The sequence below is a fragment of the Onychostruthus taczanowskii genome, unplaced genomic scaffold, assembly GCF_017590055.1.
Source record: "Onychostruthus taczanowskii isolate IOZ18803 unplaced genomic scaffold, ASM1759005v1 scaffold13, whole genome shotgun sequence".
NCBI classification, from domain to species: Eukaryota; Metazoa; Chordata; class Aves; order Passeriformes; family Passeridae; genus Onychostruthus; species Onychostruthus taczanowskii.
Window position 1 is genome coordinate 4668469 of NW_024498462.1, and position 17567 is coordinate 4686035.

General features: G+C 47.3%; 1 protein-coding gene across 1 annotated transcript in view; it reads left to right on the forward strand.

The window, feature by feature from the left end:
* The first annotated feature begins 8012 nt into the window (after positions 1–8012).
* Positions 8013–17567, forward strand: part of LOC121331887 (synaptotagmin-like protein 2) — a 36293-nt gene continuing 26738 nt past the window's right edge. The window contains exon 1 of the mRNA XM_041396700.1: positions 8013–8052. The gene's annotated coding sequence lies outside the window, so the exon portion shown is untranslated. The remainder of the gene's footprint in view (positions 8053–17567) is intronic.

Sequence of the window (17567 nt, forward strand, 5' to 3'; positions counted from 1 at the left end):
TGGTGGCACCCTGCACCCGGGCGTGTCCCGCAGCCCGGCTCCGTGTCCTGCACACCCGCGGGTGCCCGTGTCCCTGCTCCGTGTCCCGGCTCCGTGTCCCTGCTCCGTGTCCCTGCTCCGTCTCCCGGCCGGCCGTGCCCGTGCCAGTGCCAGGCGGTGCTGCCGAGACCCGGGCGGTGCCTCTCGATGACCCCCGTGCCAAGGACACCCCCGTGCCAGGGACACCCCCGTGCCATGGACATCGCCGTGCCAGGAACCCTCGTGCCGGGGACCCCCCATGCCAGCGACACCCCCGTGCCATGGACACCCCCATGCCAGCGACACCCCCGTGCCATGGACACCCCCGTGCCATGGACACCCCCGTGCCAGGGACACCCCCGTGCCAGGGATACCCCCGTGCCAGGGACATCCCCGTGCCAAGGACCCCCATGCCATGGACACCCCCGTGCCAGCGACACCCCCGTGCCATGGACATCTCCATGCCAAGGACCCCCATGCCATGGACACCCCCGTGCCAGGGACACCCCCTGCTGCAGCAGCCTCCCCTCCCCTCGCCCAGCTCCTCCTGCCTGGGCACCCACAGAACATCCCCCTGGCTGCATCATCCCGGTCCACAATCTGCCCTGGGACTGCCACTCTCACAAGGGAAAGGCAAAAAGCCACGGGCTTGTACAGGCTTTCCCAAAGGATGAAATGGCTTTGTAAAATTATCAGAAATGCAGTTGGGATCTTTCTTTGCTCTTTTCCTTCCCAAGCACTGAGTACTGAATCTGTGCCAGCGATGATGTAAAACTGCTACTGGGTGGCCTTTTCTATAATGTTCAATAAGTGATATGTTCTTGGAGCCTGTATGAAATGCTGAAAAGCTTCCAATCCTATAAGCAGACAGCACTCAGAAAGAAAAAAAAAAGCATAAAACCCAGTTCAGGGCCTTATCTAGCAGCACCACTGATGTGACTGGTATTTAATTTGCATCAGGTTTTCATTTTGCCCCTTTTCATTCTGCAGGTTAATGTCATATCCAGCTGGGACTGTTCTGGTTGGCATCCGTCAGGGTCACTGTCTGTGCACAGCTGGAAAAAGCTGGTTCTGTTCACTGGGATTTTGGGAGCCAGGTCACACCCCAGCTGACAACTGACCTGTAGCAGATAGACTAGAGTGGTTGTACCTTCTAGCAGTAATTACATGTAATTAGAGTGTCTTCCTGGGACAGGAAGCCCCGACCTTCCAAAGGATGGTTTGCAGCCTTGATTTGAGTCCCGTGGTGTCAGTGAGATTCCTGCAGCTCTGGAGCCATCCATGTGCACACAGCTGTGGGAGCAGGGCTGAGCCCGGCCAAGAGGATGGCACCACTGAGCATGTTGCTGCAGAAAGCTGCTGTTTAGCCTCTGTGTTCCATCATTAAAATATGTCATAGCTGGGAGACACTGACCCATGCAATAATTTACGGTTTCCTCTACCTTTCTACCTCTGGGCATGGTGGTGGTGAATAATGACATGAAAGGTCAGTTTCATTTGCTCTTTCATTAAGGAAAGGCTGCTTCTATCCTGTGGATTGCAAAGAAAAAAATCTTAAAATAGTTCCAAGTATACATTTAAAGAGCAAAAATCAGAAAGCAAATCAATGACTTACATTTTTTTTTTTTAAAGTACAAGCCTACTGCAGCACCCAGTGACCTTGAATATGTCATCATTATAAAGATTAAATAAAAACTATTAGCAGCTTCTTGCAGTTGGGACTTTTAAGCCAAATGGGGCAATGCTTCTTCCTGATATTTCTACTTCAACATTTTATTTATTATTATTATTATTATTATTATTATTATTATTATTAATAGTATAGTTGACTGTTGCTACGTTCTAGAAATAAGTTTGTTTGAATAATATAATCTCTTTGGCAGTTCAAATGCCTTTCATAGAGTGCTTGTATTTTTTGCAAATGTTTCCTGTTTTAGGACATGAACTGGCCAAATAGATAATCAAATGGTGGGCGAGTTCAATACAAAGGCTGGCTCTTGACAATTAAAAAGGACTTTTTTTGTTGTGATTGAGCACAAATCCATGTGATAGTTTTTAAATACCTTTTATGTGTTATCCCTCAAGTAGCAGCTTAATTTGTACTTCCAAAGAACATCAGCATATCTTTCCTGTTTCCTTAGAAAATGCTATTTTTGTGATCTTATTCCTGTAAGCCACCCTCATCTTGTTCAGTAGTCCCTCAGGTCAATTACAGCAAAAGCAATACTTCCTCTAAGCAAATATCAGCATAATGCAGTTAGGCATCTTTTTTCATGTTTTAATAACATAAAAGTCTGGCAGAGTCCTGGTTTATTCCAGGCATGTTAAGCCTATTTTGATAGCCCTTTTTGCAATACAAAAGCTTTATGTACATTAGTAGCTTAAAACCTCCTGGGACCCTTTTGAGACAGGAATGTGCTCAGGTGAGTGTTTCAGCCTTGCTTGGATGGATGGGACCAGGGAGGAAAGGAAGGGACACCTGTTCTAAGGGGTCAGGGAAAAACCTTCTGGTATTTCATAACAGGAAATCATCTTCAAACTAAGGTTCCTTTTTAAAGAATTATTCTCAAGAATTGTCCTTTCTGCTCTGACTGCTTGTTAAGGCACTAGATACCAAATGCATTTTGTCCTTCAAAATTATGCCTATATAAGCAGTTTTGGAACCCATTTGAGTAGAGTTCTCGCACTGAGGTCTGGCAGTTCAGTCCTCTCAAGGTGGGTGTTTACTTATAGTACTTCAAAAATAACTGGGAAGACGTGGACTTCTAGTTCACAAAAGAAATTCCAAAGCTGACTACGTGCAGTGTTGATTGTGACAAGTAGACCTGAAATGCTTGTGTGCTGACTCTTGTGTTGGAGCAGAGCATGGGTTCATGTTACTAAACAGCATTTCTGTTTAGATTTGCTATTTTACATGACAGATCCATGAACAAATCCAGCCTCTGTTTACCCTAGGGGCTGGAGGGTGGGTTGGAAAAGCCTGGCTCTCCAGAATGCTGGTACCCTGCTGGTACAAGCTTTCTCATAATGCAGTGCAACAGGCTGTGCAGTGCTGCTGGTGAAACAGCAGCTGTGGGGAAGGTTATGCCCCTGTAGGTAATTTTATCCTTCACTTTTATTCACTGGAGTTTGCTCAGTAATCTCACTGCAGATACTCTCACTAAGCAGAGGAAAATCTACTCCTGTTTTTGTGTCTTGCAAACAGCTTTGCCTCTGTGTTACCTTTCCTTGTGTGGTACTGTGCAGCAGTGTAGTCTTTACTTAGGAGATCCTGAAAAAACCAAAGAGAAATCCACTTCTTAAATGTGATTTGGACTGCAAGAGGGGCAGCAAACTCACTAATATTTCAAAGAAACCCCTATATGAGAGAATATTTATTGTTTGGTTGTTTTAAAGGAATGCCAGGATGCGTTCCTAACAGGAGAGACTATTATTTCCTCTTACAACACAGGGCAATTTTAAAGCCAGTTAGCAGCAAGCATGTATCCCTCAGGTCTTCCTGCTGACCAGAAGGGAGCATACAGGGCATCCAGAGGGCAGGGATGAACAGTGTGAAGGGATATCAGGCAGTGTCCCTTAATCATCAACCACATTTTGGTCTGAAAATGGTACAGCTTTGCTAATTGTCTCTCTTTGATAAGTTACTTTCTGCTCCGTGTTGTCTTCTGCTGGAAGCTGGGTTACTGCATTTACTGGAAGCCAGAGAACAGATTTCTCAGGATGCTTTTTGCCATGTATCTGGCCTAACTCCTCAGCTCAGCACAGCAAACCTGGAGTGACAGTGGTGGTATGAGCAACTGTGTGGGATTTCCTTTTCTGTGCTGGTTTCACTCTGGCCAGAAATAAATATATGGCAACAGAGCAGTACAAAAACAACCCATGCTGGTTTATCTCATCCATGTGGAAACTGCCATTTCCTTTATGAACACTGATCAATACCAGTCTTGAGATATGGCTGGAGGTCTCAGGCCTGTGGGTCTGTTTTCCTGAAGGATTTTGCTTTTCTGCAGGTGCCTGTGTTTCTCTTTTCTGCAAGGAAGCCTCACCTTTAGTAACCATCTCTTCTCACTACAGAGAGGAGGCTGGACCTTGCCCTGTACCTGGTGCAGGCTCCAGCCCCTCGTGTGGCTTGAGCCGTGGGTGGCTGTGTGCACTTTGCCATCCCACTCTGTCACTGCTAGCTGGGATGAACACGGCCCTGCAAAAACTGTTGGCTTTGCTGTAAGCAATTGGCAACATCTTTCCCATGACCTGGGCTGCGTGATTTGTAAGTCTCTCAGTAATCTCCCTCAAACATGAGCCAATTTCTCTTTTAAAACTCTTATTACATTAAAAGAAAAAAATAACCTAGCACTGCTGAGCAAGATGGTATCAAAAATATAGTTCTTGCTGCCAACCAATACAGATTTATACCTTACAGCAGAAAGGACACAGAGCCTCAGTTTTTGATTAGAACAGCTCAGCTTTTCATCAGTAAAAATTGAGGTCCACAGTGCCAAATAAAATAAGGCCAGCTTCTTAGCTGGTTTAAACTGGATGACCTCCATGTAGTGTCACTTGACCTGCACTGAATTTTACTTGCTGAATTTTGGCTGTAACATGACTCACCATCTCTAACCAAGTAAGACATACAGCAGGATTGCAAAGGATGTGTCTAAAGAGATATGTTGCTACTCTGCTCCTATCCAGTCCTAGATGCCCAGTTCTTGCAGATAGAAGTAGGACCCTGCTCTCACACACATTTATCAGGGTTTTTTTCCTCCTTTGGAGTCTGAATTTATGTTTACGTCTTGCTGGTGGAGCATTTGTCCTAGTGGAGTGGGGATTTTATCTGTTTCTTTATTCTGGCAAGCTGCAAACCAAAATTTTAACACCCAGTAAACAAAAATGAGAATCAGTTTGTTCTCAGTAAAATATTTTTGTGATACAACAGTGGTAAGTAAAAATGGCATCTGCAAAGCACCATGTTCTTCCTTTGGTGCTTGGTAATTTTAGCACTGCAGTCAGGTAGCTGGGGAGGAAATTTTGGGGCTGCAAAAATTTCAATGAAAACCCCCAGTGAAAGAGTTGTTGGTGATTTTGGTGATTTTGTCATGCTTCCACATTTAGTTCCTCTAGAGGAGGCCAGATCATGAAGAAACGCCGAGAGCATTAATCCAAAGGACCATGTTCTTCCTTTGGTGCTTTCAGTAATTTTAGCACTGCAGTCAGGTAGCTGGGGAGGAAATTTTGGGGCTGCAAAAATTTCAATGAAAACCCCCAGTGAAAGAGTTGTTGGTGATTTTGTCATGCTTCCACATTTAGTTCCTCTAGAGGAGGCCAGATCATGAAGAAACGCCGAGAGCATTAATCACACTGATGTGTACTTTTCAGCTATCTTTTGGCAGCCTTTTGAAAGTCACAGCTAAAAATACTGAAAACACTCTAGGCTTAGTGGGATTTGAGTTAAGAAAAAGGACAGCATAGAAAGAAAATCCTTAGAACAATGGGTTGTGCTATGGCTGTACTTGCAGAGATCCCAGCTTAGGTGAGATAACAAAAGGATTGTTCATCTGAAATAGGGGTGCACCTCATCTAAAGGGGAGTCCCACACTGTACTCTGAAAAGTTGTGGGTTTTGAGGGGCTTATCACTGTGATGGCAATATGAATGGACAAACATTTTGGTGGTGGGTTTACCTTGGCTGGATGCCAGCTGCTCACCAAGCTGCTCTATCACTGCCTTCCTCAGCAGGACAAGATGGGGTGGGGGAAAATAAAATGGAAGAAACCCATGGGTCAAGATATAGGCAGTTTAATAAAGTAAAAGCAAAGGATGCACATGGAAGTAAAGGAAAACAAAACATTTATTCTCTACTTCCCATCAGCAGGCAATGTTCAGCCACTATCCAGGAAGCAGGGCTTTGGTACACAGTGCAATTGTTCTGGAAGAGAAAGGTCATAATAATGAATGACATAGGGGCAGGCAGCAATCAGCATCTCTCAGACTCAGAAGACCTCCTGATGCTTTAAGCTTAATAGCCCAAGTCTTAGACTTGAATCAGCAGTTCATTTTAGGATATGGACTATGAAAGCCTAAGTAGAAATCAGCAAGTAAATCAATTATTTTTCCCATCTGCCTACTATTTTAGTATATTACATGATTTATGCCAGTTGTTCTTCTGAAGATATTAAAAGACTGAAACGTGAGAAAAGCATGGGAGGCACAGGCTGTGGTAATAAAATGGATTTCTTCACTGATTTTACAGGCTGTTGTAAAGTCCCCACGTGACTGTATTTACTCACTCCCAAGTCACGTTTTTGTCTAGCATCGAGCAGGAGTGGCCAGAGATAAACCCTACACTAAGCTCTTGTTCCTGCCTCCATTGGATGCAGAAGCATTGACTGTCCAGCAGCCAGAAATTCAAACTCTTAGTGATGTCAAAGTGTGACTGGTTTTGCCGCAGCTTTCTCTGCAGCAGAAGATGAAAACTGGGGGAGCTGCCGTGTGTGCGGCGGGCGGGACAGCAGGGACAGCCAGCAGCTCCCTGCTGCATCCTTTCAGGGATGCTCTGCTTTCCTCCCAACGGCACTGGCACTTTGTAAAGTGCCCCTGGGGAATTAGCGAGGCGGGCACATTCCCACATTCCCCAGGGCTCCTGTCACTGTCAGGTCGGGCATACACGCACGTGATCAGGGTCTAAGAAGAAAAATATTTTATTTTGAGTGTTCTCTAGCTTATATACTCTTAACAAAGCGTGCTCTAACTTAGTATATTTATTGGTGTAAAGCAATCTGTGTTAATATAATTGGCAAACGTTTTACAGAAATTTAATAAGGCACGTACACACATTTACTTGTGCACATAGTCTAGCTTACAAAAATTTTCATGTATCTTTTCTAATCTGTTCCCATGCTGACGGCTTTATCTTCTTGCTATGGATACACTCAAAAATAATGAATTATTATTTCTTCTGCTAACTCAGCTTTGCTTGCAAGCCAGCTGTCAAGCCCCTCCATAGTCTCCTGGAGCCTCCTGATTTTCCCTCCCCATGTAAGATTTATCTAATGTATCCATTACTGTGTCTTGGGAGCAGTGCCCTGGTGCAAGGGAGCCGCACCGAGGGGCAGCGTCACGGGTCTAGATTGAGTTACCGAGGTAAACAGCAGGGAGCACAAATCCCAATAAACTGGAATTGCTGGAAACATACCTTCAAATCCTAGTTTGGAGCTTAAATCTTTGCCGGTTTGGGTTAGAACAGGGGCTGGGCGGGTTCACTCTTGGTTACCTGCCGGAATTGAGCCCTGGAATAACGCTCGTTCCCCGGCATCCCTGCTCACTCTCTCCTGTCCCCCGGCACAGACGAGGGAGAGGAACAGGTTTTGTTTCACCAGGAGGCAGCTTTGCCACGCTGAAGGGAGATGGGCTGCTCTGCCCGCTCCGGCTGCGGGGCTGCTCCGAGCCCTGGGGGTGCCCTCCTGCCTGCGCCTCCTCTCCGAACACCTAATAACTCACATCTGCTCTTCTGACACCTTAACCTCTCCTAAAACCTTGCCTTTCCAAGGCGGGTCCTGCCCTGGCTGAGACAAGGGTGGAACTAATTACTTTGTATTAATATGCAATAACAATATTTGGCAAGACTGAAAGAATCCCCAACCCAGGCTGCCTCCAGCCCCTCGCAGGTCCCGCTGACCTGTCTTGATCCCCGCCCCTGCTCCGGCCCGGCTTTTCAGTCTGACTGCTGCCCCGGGATGGGCACGGCCCCGTCCAGGGATGGATAGCCCCGATTCGGGATGGACAGCCCCGATTCGGGATGGATAGCCCCGCCCCGGGATGGATAGCCCCGCCCCGGGATGGATAGCCCGGCCCCGGGATGGATAGCCCCGATTCGGGATGGACAGCCCCGATTCGGGATGGATAGCCCGGCCCCGGGATGGATAGCCCCGCCCCGGGATGGATAGCCCGGCCCCGGCATGGATAGCCCAGCCCCGGGATGGATATCCCCGCCCCGGGATGCACAGCCCCGCTCCCGCCCCGCCCGCGCCGCCGAGGGCAGGTAAGGGCTGCGGGGCTTCTCCGTGCCGGGCACAGCCCCGCTGTGCAGGGGGGCGGGAGCGCAGCCCCGGCCGGGCTCGGTGCGAGCGCTCCGTGCCCGTGCCGTGCCCGTGCCGTGCCCGTGCCGTGCCCGTGCCGTGCCCGTGCCGTGCCCGTGTGCCGGGCACAGCCGCTGCCCCCGCCCCGGGCCAGCCGAGCCGCGGGTGCCCGGAGGGGTCCGGGACTTCCCCTGCAGGCAGGGTCTGGCCTCGGGGGCACCGTGCGGGAGTGTGGGGTCGGGCGGCTGCACGGAGCAGCGGGATGGATAGCCCGGCCCCGGCATGGATAGCCCAGCCCCGGGATGGATATCCCCGCCCCGGGATGCACAGCCCCGCTCCCGCCCCGCCCGCGCCGCCGAGGGCAGGTAAGGGCTGCGGGGCTTCTCCGTGCCGGGCACAGCCCCGCTGTGCAGGGGGGGGGGAGCGCAGCCCCGGCCGGGCTCGGTGCGAGCGCTCCGTGCCCGTGCCGTGCCCGTGCCGTGCCCGTGCCGTGCCCGTGCCGTGCCCGTGCCGTGCCCGTGTGCCGGGCACAGCCTGCCCGGAGGGGTCCGGGCAGCCGAGCCGCGGGTGCCCGGAGGGGTCCGGGACTTCCCCTGCAGGCAGGGTCTGGCCTCGGGGGCACCGTGCGGGAGTGTGGGGTCGGGCGGCTGCACGGAGCAGGCAGGACGCGGGGACAGCCGCGGTGCCCGTGGCGGGGCGGCAGTGCCGGTGGGACGTGGGTCACAGGTGCCCGTGGGCGCTCGGGGTCAGGATGGAGGTGGCCGTGCCTTCCCCAGCCCTGCAGGGGCGGCTCGGGACTGCTGCCACCGACCGGGCTGCCGGGGCCCTGCCCGGGCACGGGGCATCATTCCCCAGGGTCTGGCCGGGACTTCGGGCTGTTCATATCAAAGTGTATCTTATCTTGCATTGATGAATTGTGTTATCAAAGCCTTTTGCAATTAGTCACAGAGTGTTTTTTGTCCCATCTATTAAAATTAAGTTTGTGAGGCAGCTGTTGGTTTTCAGAGGAGAGATCATAGAATCAGAATAGTTTGGGTTGGAAGATCATCTCATTCCAAGCCCCCTGCCATGGGCAGGTACACCTTACTCTAGACCAGGCTTCTCAATCCCCATCCAACCTGGCCTTGGACCCTTCCAGGGATGGGGCATCCACAACTTTCCCTGTAGAGGAAATCTGATATAAAAAAAACTTTTAAAAAAAGGACAGTCCTAGAAAATAAGGGGTACTTTTGATGATTTATAGTGTACTTTTTGTTATTATTTCCCCACTTTGTATTCCAAGTAATTTGTAAAAATGTGCAATGTGATGTGTCACTTCCCTGTGACTTCTGCTGTTTTGTCTGTGTTTTCCTAGTCTCCCTTCTCCACACTGGTTTTGTTTACTTCCTGTTCATGCTTCATTGTTGTAAATGCTTGATATGGCAATAAAACCAGCATTTATTAATTTCTGCTTCCTTTGCAGCCATCTCTCCAGTGTGATCAATGCTGTTGTGTAAGCCATGGTAACCTATGGCTTATGACCTGTTTGGTCCTTATACCTTTCTAGGATTGCTTTGGCAGTGAGTAATTTTGACATAGAATAGTTTGCAGTGGAGCTTATTCTCTCCAGTGATGCTATAAACCATTCTATGCCCCTGCATCTCTGCCCCCAGGGCATGGTCAGACAGTGGAGATCTACTGGCCTGTCCCTGTGACACTTCTGTGGGGGTGTCAGAGGCAGGAGTTAGCTGGCTCTGAGGGCTGAACCCATTTCCCTTGCCTCCCTCCCTGTTCCACCTTTGGCAGAGTATCTGAGAAACTCCACGTGGTGACCCAGGTTTCTGCTCTCCTGCACATTTCTGTAATTGAAGTGCAAACTTGTTTTTTTTCCTCCTGAACTCATAAATTGTATCCCTTTAATGGGCCTCCATCCCTGGGAAAGGGGCAGCCCTTGCCACAGTGTGGCACAACGTGGGACAAAGTGTTCATTGTACATGAGGCTCGCTTTGATTGCATTTAAATCAATATTGTTATCTGCACTCAGAGATGTAGCAGGGGAGTGTGTGTGTTGGGGGGGGAGAAAAACAAAGCAATGATAAATGTTTGCAACAAACTTATAAGGAGTGCAAGGCTGTCCTGGGGTATGAACAGGCGTCAGAGCCTGAGAAAAAATAAGGGATTGTTAGTGACACTTGATTCAAAACCAAGTTGGGTGGTTTTTGTTTTTTTGTTTGTTTTTTTTTGTTTGTTTGTTTTTGGTTTTTTTTTTTTTTTTGTTTTTTTTGTTTGTTTTGTTTTTTTTTTTTTTTTTTTTTTTTGCAAGTTAAACCTAATGGTGCAGTTCATCTTGGAGAGGCAAAACAGATGGGATTAGAAACTCAGCCCGGCAGGATGCTGCTGGGAAATGCTCTGGGTGGCTGCTTGACTGAGCCTCCATGGCTTCAGGAGCTTCAGCCCAAGCTGTTCCCTTCTTGCAGACCTGCAGCTCTCAGGGCTGACAGCACAAAGCAGAGTCACCCGTGTGGAGTGTCCTGGGCTGGCATCTCACCCTCTGCAGCATAACGTGCATTTTACACAACAGCATCCTCATACAGTTGTGTCTGGGCAGAATTAGAGATGTCACTGCTTACATAAAAGTCCCCAATCTTATTAAGCTTAAGCACCTAGAAATAAAACTACATTGTTCAACAGTTCAGATGACCTTGTTATTTTTATCCAAAAAGTCTGTTTTCTCCACCTTCCTTCAAGATTTGCTAAGTATTCGTGGAGCTGCACAGATGGAAGAAACACCTTGTCTGTGCAAGGAAGTAGTAGCAGATGATTATCTGATTCTGATTTTATTTTTAGTGATTTAATTAAATCAGTGCAATCTGTGTTTAGACTTCTCACTTGAGTTTGTCTAAACTTTTATGTTAAGCTGAACTAAATGACAGGCCATGTCCACATGCAGATTTGTGCTAGTTTAAGCACATCTGTTTATAGCTGTGCTTGTAGCTAATTAACCTACTGCAACCTTGTCTAGTAGAGAGAACCTAGTATGAGAACTGTGGTTTTGTGTCGAAATTAGTGAATCTGATTCACTTTTAATCTCCTTGTGAATTGAGACTACCCATCCCTGGTAGCATTAGCCTCCTCATGGCTGTGGGTGTTGGATGTCACCCCTCACTGGGCAGACTTAAACCTGTAAGCATTGCAGGGGACAGACAGTGGAAGCAGGTGCCTTCTTCCTTCTTGTGAGCAATGAGTGCTGCCAGGGCCTCCTGTGCCACTCAGGTCAGCAGCTCCTAGAGCATCTGCATGGCTGCAGTGGGTGAATGAGTGACTGAGTCTGTGTTTTCATTGGAAAGTTGGATTATTTCTGGAAGGAAAGTGGCCAGTTTAAAACAAATATTCCCATATATGAATTTGTTTCCACATGGAACAAGGTCTGTGAAAGCAGGGGATGTGGCAGATTCAGCAATGGGCTTACTCCCCTTGGAGTTTCCTTTCACTGTGTCACAGGGTGACAAAGTAAAACAGCTGTAGTTAAAATTTTAGTGTAGTGCATTTCTGTAGTAGAACTAGGCCCAGCACAGACCAGTCTAGGCCTCAGCACATGTTTGGGAATTAGAAGAGAAAAAGGCGGGAAGCCCAGATCAGACACGGACCTCGCGCATCATTTTTCTCCCCCTCCATCACGGGAAGGGTGACCCCAGCCTCTGGATGTAGACCCTCTTTGTTTTGGCATCAGTGACTAAAAACTACAGGTCAGGGAATTAATTCCTAAGAGTGTTTCTAAAACTCCTTTTCTTGGTTGCTGGAGGGAATTATACCTGCTGGATATCTCCAACTATGTGATGCACCCTGCTGTTTTACAGTTAACTCAAAACTGGAATGAAGGTATTTCAGAATCATCCAGGCATGGCTGAGGCTTAAAAATAATCAGTGACCAGAAGGAAGGATCCCTCAGTATGCAAAGTTTCCTAAACAAACAGCACTGTTTTCCCTTGGGATTTATCACCACGCCTCATGCCATTGAGCTCAGCAGGCACAGGAGTACAAAGGAATTGGGCCCTGCATATTTTTAACTTCACCCTGTTACAAAACGAGGTGGTTTTAGCATTGTGGCTTTTAAAATAAAACGTCTTCTGATCTGGAGCTCCCAACCAGGGTAGGTGTTGCAAGCTCACAATTATTGGGGCATAACAAGCAGGGTCAGGAAAGCAATTTAAGACATGTCACCACTGCAGGCAAACATGGAGAAATTATGTTTGGAAGAAAGCACAGTTGAGGTCAGCAAATATTTTTCTGGGTCAAAAATAATAGACAGAAGTTCTCATGGGTGGTTGCTTTTTCCTTCATCTTCCATTTCTGCAGTTTCTTTGTTTGAACTCAGACAAAACTTATCTTCCACCTCCCATTTTTCATATTGAAAATATCTGGGTTCTGAGGATGAGTGAGTGACAAAGGAGGACAGGGAAGTTATTACTCTAAATACTTGCAATGTTTTAGCTTTAAGCTGCTAACTGCTCAGTTTTAGACACCATACATTTAATTGTCTTTATCTTCTCAAGTGTAACAGCTGAGAAGCTGCTTTTAGGAGTACCCATCATACCAGTGGCATCTAGAAACCCTGCTAGCAGGACAGCTGAGTTTTTAAAGGTGATACAACAAGTCTGTTCTCCCTTGGCTTAGAGGGAAGCCTGGACACCAGGATGTTTCTCTGATGGAAATGTCAGTGTGGCAGAAGCAGATGTCCATGAGACGCCCTAAGCTGGCTCATAGTTAAACTGTGGGGGTGAAGGGCTGTTATAAACTAATAAATAAGGAATGCAAAGTCTTGTAGAACTCGTTTTCTTGAGGACATAAGTGCAGATTTAGAGCAAAGCTCAGCACAAGCCCCTGCCCCCACCCCAAAGCCAAGTGCATTTAGTGGAGGTGTGGGAGGCTTCCCTCTCACCTCCACCAAAGCTCTTGGGAGCAGAATGCCTGTGCTGGGAGTGAATGGAGGCAGAGCAGGTCCAGCAGGGTGACAGAGCAAACCCTCTGAGGTACTGGCATCCTCTCTGGAGATCCAGCATCCCTTTTCACTGGGATATTAGGGGATTTCTTGGTGTCCCAGGTGGCTGTGCTTGTTTATTTGTGTTCTGGCAATCTGCAGAATTACAATGAACTACATCCTGCAAGCCCTGCAAATAGTTCCCACCTATGAAATAAACAGAACTCTCAAATATTTAGACTATAGCATTGCATTATCAGTTTATTACCAATTAAAGGACTTGTTGACCTTAAGGAGTCTGAGTCAGACTTCTCCTCTGATGGGTGTTTTTATTTTGGCAGTGTTGGTTCTAGGAAATAATGATTAAGACTGAGAAGCTCAGTCTTTTGTTTACCCTAGGTGGTAACCAAAGGATGGTTCATTTAATTAAAAATGGCTAAAAGGAAGTAAATTGTGTGTAATGCAAATTCCACCCATGCAGTTCCTTGTTAGAAGGAGATGAGTAGAGTTCAGTGGAGATAATTATTCATGTGGTGGTTACATTGCATTGGGTAGAAATATAGAGGGGAGGAAAAATCCTTATGCATCCTTAACTGTGCCTTCTGTAATGTCCTGGGTCTGGGATGATTTTTGGAATCCAAGGCATTTCTGAGGCTGAGTGCAAATAGGCAGAATTCACCCATTTCCTCAGTTAAGCATTCCTCACATGCAGTGGATAGGGGAGTTTAATCATTTTTTTGGCTTAGCATTGTATTGTTTTTCTAAAATATCTTTGGCTGCTCTTGAGGGGCTGGGCTAGGGACCTGCTTGTTCTGATAAATTCCTGCAATTCCTCTGTGCCATCTTAGGGCCATTCTTGATCAATGGAATCTTTCACTAAAGCTGCCTAAGGGGAGGGGGAGGGAAGAGAATTTAGTAAAACAGCAGAGATTCTCCATCATGCTGGACATTATTGGAAAGTGTGATGTGAAGCAATGACTTGATCTGTGACAAACCACCCAGGGCTGTGCTCAGAATGAACTGAGCAGTAGTTTTTTGTTCTGGGATGCACACTGGAGGGAAGAGCCATCTCTAGGGTCAGAGCTGCTCTCTTGTAGCTCAGGGCCTGTCAAAGCTGCCCTCAGTGGGGGTTACCAGCAGCACGAGCTGCTCATCATTCTGTCTGAGCTGGGAATGGCACTCTGTCATGTACAGCCCTCATTGAATAGAGAAAAATATGTGTAAAGTCTATCAGTAGTGGAGCTCGAGCAATTCTGGCATTTGTGCCTGGCATTGCCAGAATTTGGCCTTGACATTTCCTGTGTGATGGTAACAGATGTGTTTAGTTGTGGACTGCTCTGGGAGACCACAGTTGCCTGCTTTGTTTGAAGTTATTCTATTTATCTTATCAGCTGTCTCTCACCTGAAGGCCATTTGTATATGACTTAGCTGCTTAGGAGCGTTTTGGGTAGGACCCCTAGGTCTCTTTCTCTCATTTCTCTGCGACAAGTCAGACAAAATATCATTGCAGTCAGTGCAGTGACACATTTTTAGTGGAATAGCTTTTCAGAAAGCAATTAAACATATTCTCTGTTCTTGTAGTTCACAGCTGTTCTCAGTCAGCAGAGGAGTAGACAGTTCAGAGCTGTAAGTGGTTTATTGCAAATTAGCAGAAAATAATGCACCTTGGAAGAGTTCTCATGATGCTGTAGAGTTTCACAACAACTAAACAAAAGGCAGGTATTTATATATTAATTACAGTTAATTATACAGTTAATTTCATTACAGTGAGAGGGGAGATGTGAGCACAGAGAAAGAGAAGGAGGGTTGGTGGTGTGAGTGTGGCCACAGGCAGAATAGACTGGGGTAGGGGTGTCTGCTGTTCAACCTTCTCCCTGGGACAGCCCTTGGCTGCCTCAGGAGCGCTGTCCTACTTCCCAGCAATTTCATTCTTTAAGAGCAGTGGTTGTAAGCTTGTGCAATACCTTTCCCATTTGTATTTTTACACCTTGAGGGCTTGTGTGTGTGTAAAAGGGAGCACTGGGAGGACCAGCTGAGCTGCCACAGGCTCAAGTGGGACTCACACCCGGCCCCTCTATCACTCACAGCCTCCCAGGCTGGGGCTGCCCTTGCCTTGGTGACCATGGCACTGCCAGCTGCAGCCAGCTCTGGGCACAACTGCAGGGCACAAAGAGGGATCACAGCTCCCTCTGTGCTGCACCACCAGGCAGGGACAGACAGCCCAGCCACACAGACAGGACATTTTAATGCTGGTTTTCAGCCCATCCCTCACAAAGAGAAAGACCATCCTACAGTTTGCTTTTTATTTTTTCTCTGCTGGCAAAGGACATCCATTAAAAATTATAGTATTATAATGGTTGTCAGTGTTTTGCCTGATAATAAAAATAAAATAATAGTAAAATAAAAGAATGATGGCAGTGCCTCTGCATATTTAACTGACTGCAGAAGCAATCAGATGGGAGGAAGAGTGGGGCTGGATGTTCCAGCATGAGACAGAGAGAGGCTGATCATGGACTCTCTAGGTATGGCAGTTTTGGCACTAAATCTTTCTGGTGCTGTTAACTGCAGCACGTTCTGGGAACTGCAGTATGACTGTGGGTGCCAGGATCACATCCATCATTCTTAATACAATGCTTCTCTTGGTTTTGACCTGCCCTACAGGGGCTGTCTTGACTAATGAGCGTACTAGGAAGTGTCCACACATTGTAAAGAAAAAGAAGGTTATTTCCTTACATTGTGACATGATGTGTGATACAGAGGTATGGACAACAGCCTTTTCAGCTAGCTGCTATTTTCATTGGGCTATGAATAGTCTTGTGAGATCAGTATTATCTGTTCTGGTTTTGTTATGTTTTGTGTTAGGAGGTTTTCGTATCTTTATTACATGGACCTCTGTGCAGCTCCAGGGCTAAAGGGTGAGGTGGGTCTAGATGGTCCTATGCTCACCTAGGTGATGGAATGGGGTCTTGACTACCAGTCTGTCAGGCTACAGCTCCTAAATTCCTCCTCTCCCTTTACATGCCATTCAGTGTCTAGTCAATGAAATCTGCTTGGCCTGTGGTGTATATTATTAATCTGTGCACATCCCAGTGCTAAGGAAGATGTGCAGCATTTTGAAGGAAAGGTGAATGCTGAGAAATCAGAACCAAGATTGGAGTGCCCTGCAGATGGCCTACAAATAATTTTTGTCTGTAGGTAGATGCCAGCTAGAGCACTGAGCTGTACTGGATACCTGTATCTGAGCAGTTCATGCTTTAGTTATGCACAGCATTAGCATAGTTCTGAGCTCAGTTAAACCTCCCAGAAATAAAATGAAAACACAGCACAAAGAAGGTGTCAGCCCCTTCAGCATCTGCCTTTCTGAAAGGCCTGCAGACTTGCCAGGCCAAGCAAGCTTTTAATTTTTATCTGATCAAACTATTTGAAAGAGAGTTACTTTAAAAAACTCATATTCTGGAACAACAGCTTTCTCCACTACTTTTATTAGTAACCTTCTCAGCTTTTGTGCAGGTGGTCAGAGCTCTCCTCTGTCCGAGGGCTTGCAGAGCCATTTGCTGTGCCCTGTGTGAGGGCTGGCATTGCCATCTCCCTCCCAGCTGCAGAGCTGCAGCTGGCCATGGCTTACACCTGCCACTGCAAAACCAGGCCACAGGGGAACGTCCCCAGGGCTGCAGCTCTTGGAAAGAGCCTTTCTGCACCTGAACACTGCTAAGCAGTGGTGTGGTAAACTAGATCTGGGGCTGAGAAGGGTGTGAGGAATGAGCAAAGCTCCCTGAGTAACACCTGGAATGAGCAAACAACAGACTTCCTTTGTCTGTAAAGAGGAGCCATGGCTGTGACACAGGTCTGCAACATGGAGCAGGTGATTGCAGAGTGATCCTTACTGGATTTCCTAATAAAAATACATGAGGATATAAAATGAAACAAGCAAGTGGCAGGTCAAATCAAATCAAGGACAAGTACTTCAGTGTTTAAAATGTAGTGAAGCTGTGGGACTGTGGGGCATTGAAGGATATTGCAAATGCTTAAAATAAATGTGAGTTCAGAAAGTAATTGGAAAAGCTGTGAAATGCAGGGACAGTGCTCCTGTCAAGGCATCCCTGCCTGGTACCTTACAGAAGCTGGAGCACAGGATGGCTCTGGCTGTAAGCTCTTAGCCCGTGTTGAAGATCAGCTGGTGCATTACAGAGACCTTCAGTCCAGCTGTGAGGCCTTCCCTGTGGGGAATTGGGCACTGACAGTCTGTTGGGAGATGAAATGCACACATGCCAGGGCTGGTCTCACATCTCCAGCCACGCCTGGCTCTGTGTTTGATGAGCTGTACAGTAGTGTCATTCACCAGCACAGATATTTCTGGAGACTGAAGCATTGGCTGCTTCTTGGGGAGGTGGCCACAAGAAATCAAAAACTATCACAGTAGGAGATGCAGCCAGTTATGCCACATGATGGGTCCTGCTGCTGCTTGTCTCCACACCCCCTCCACACCCAGCATTTGTCAACAGGTCTGGGCATGTGAGTTGA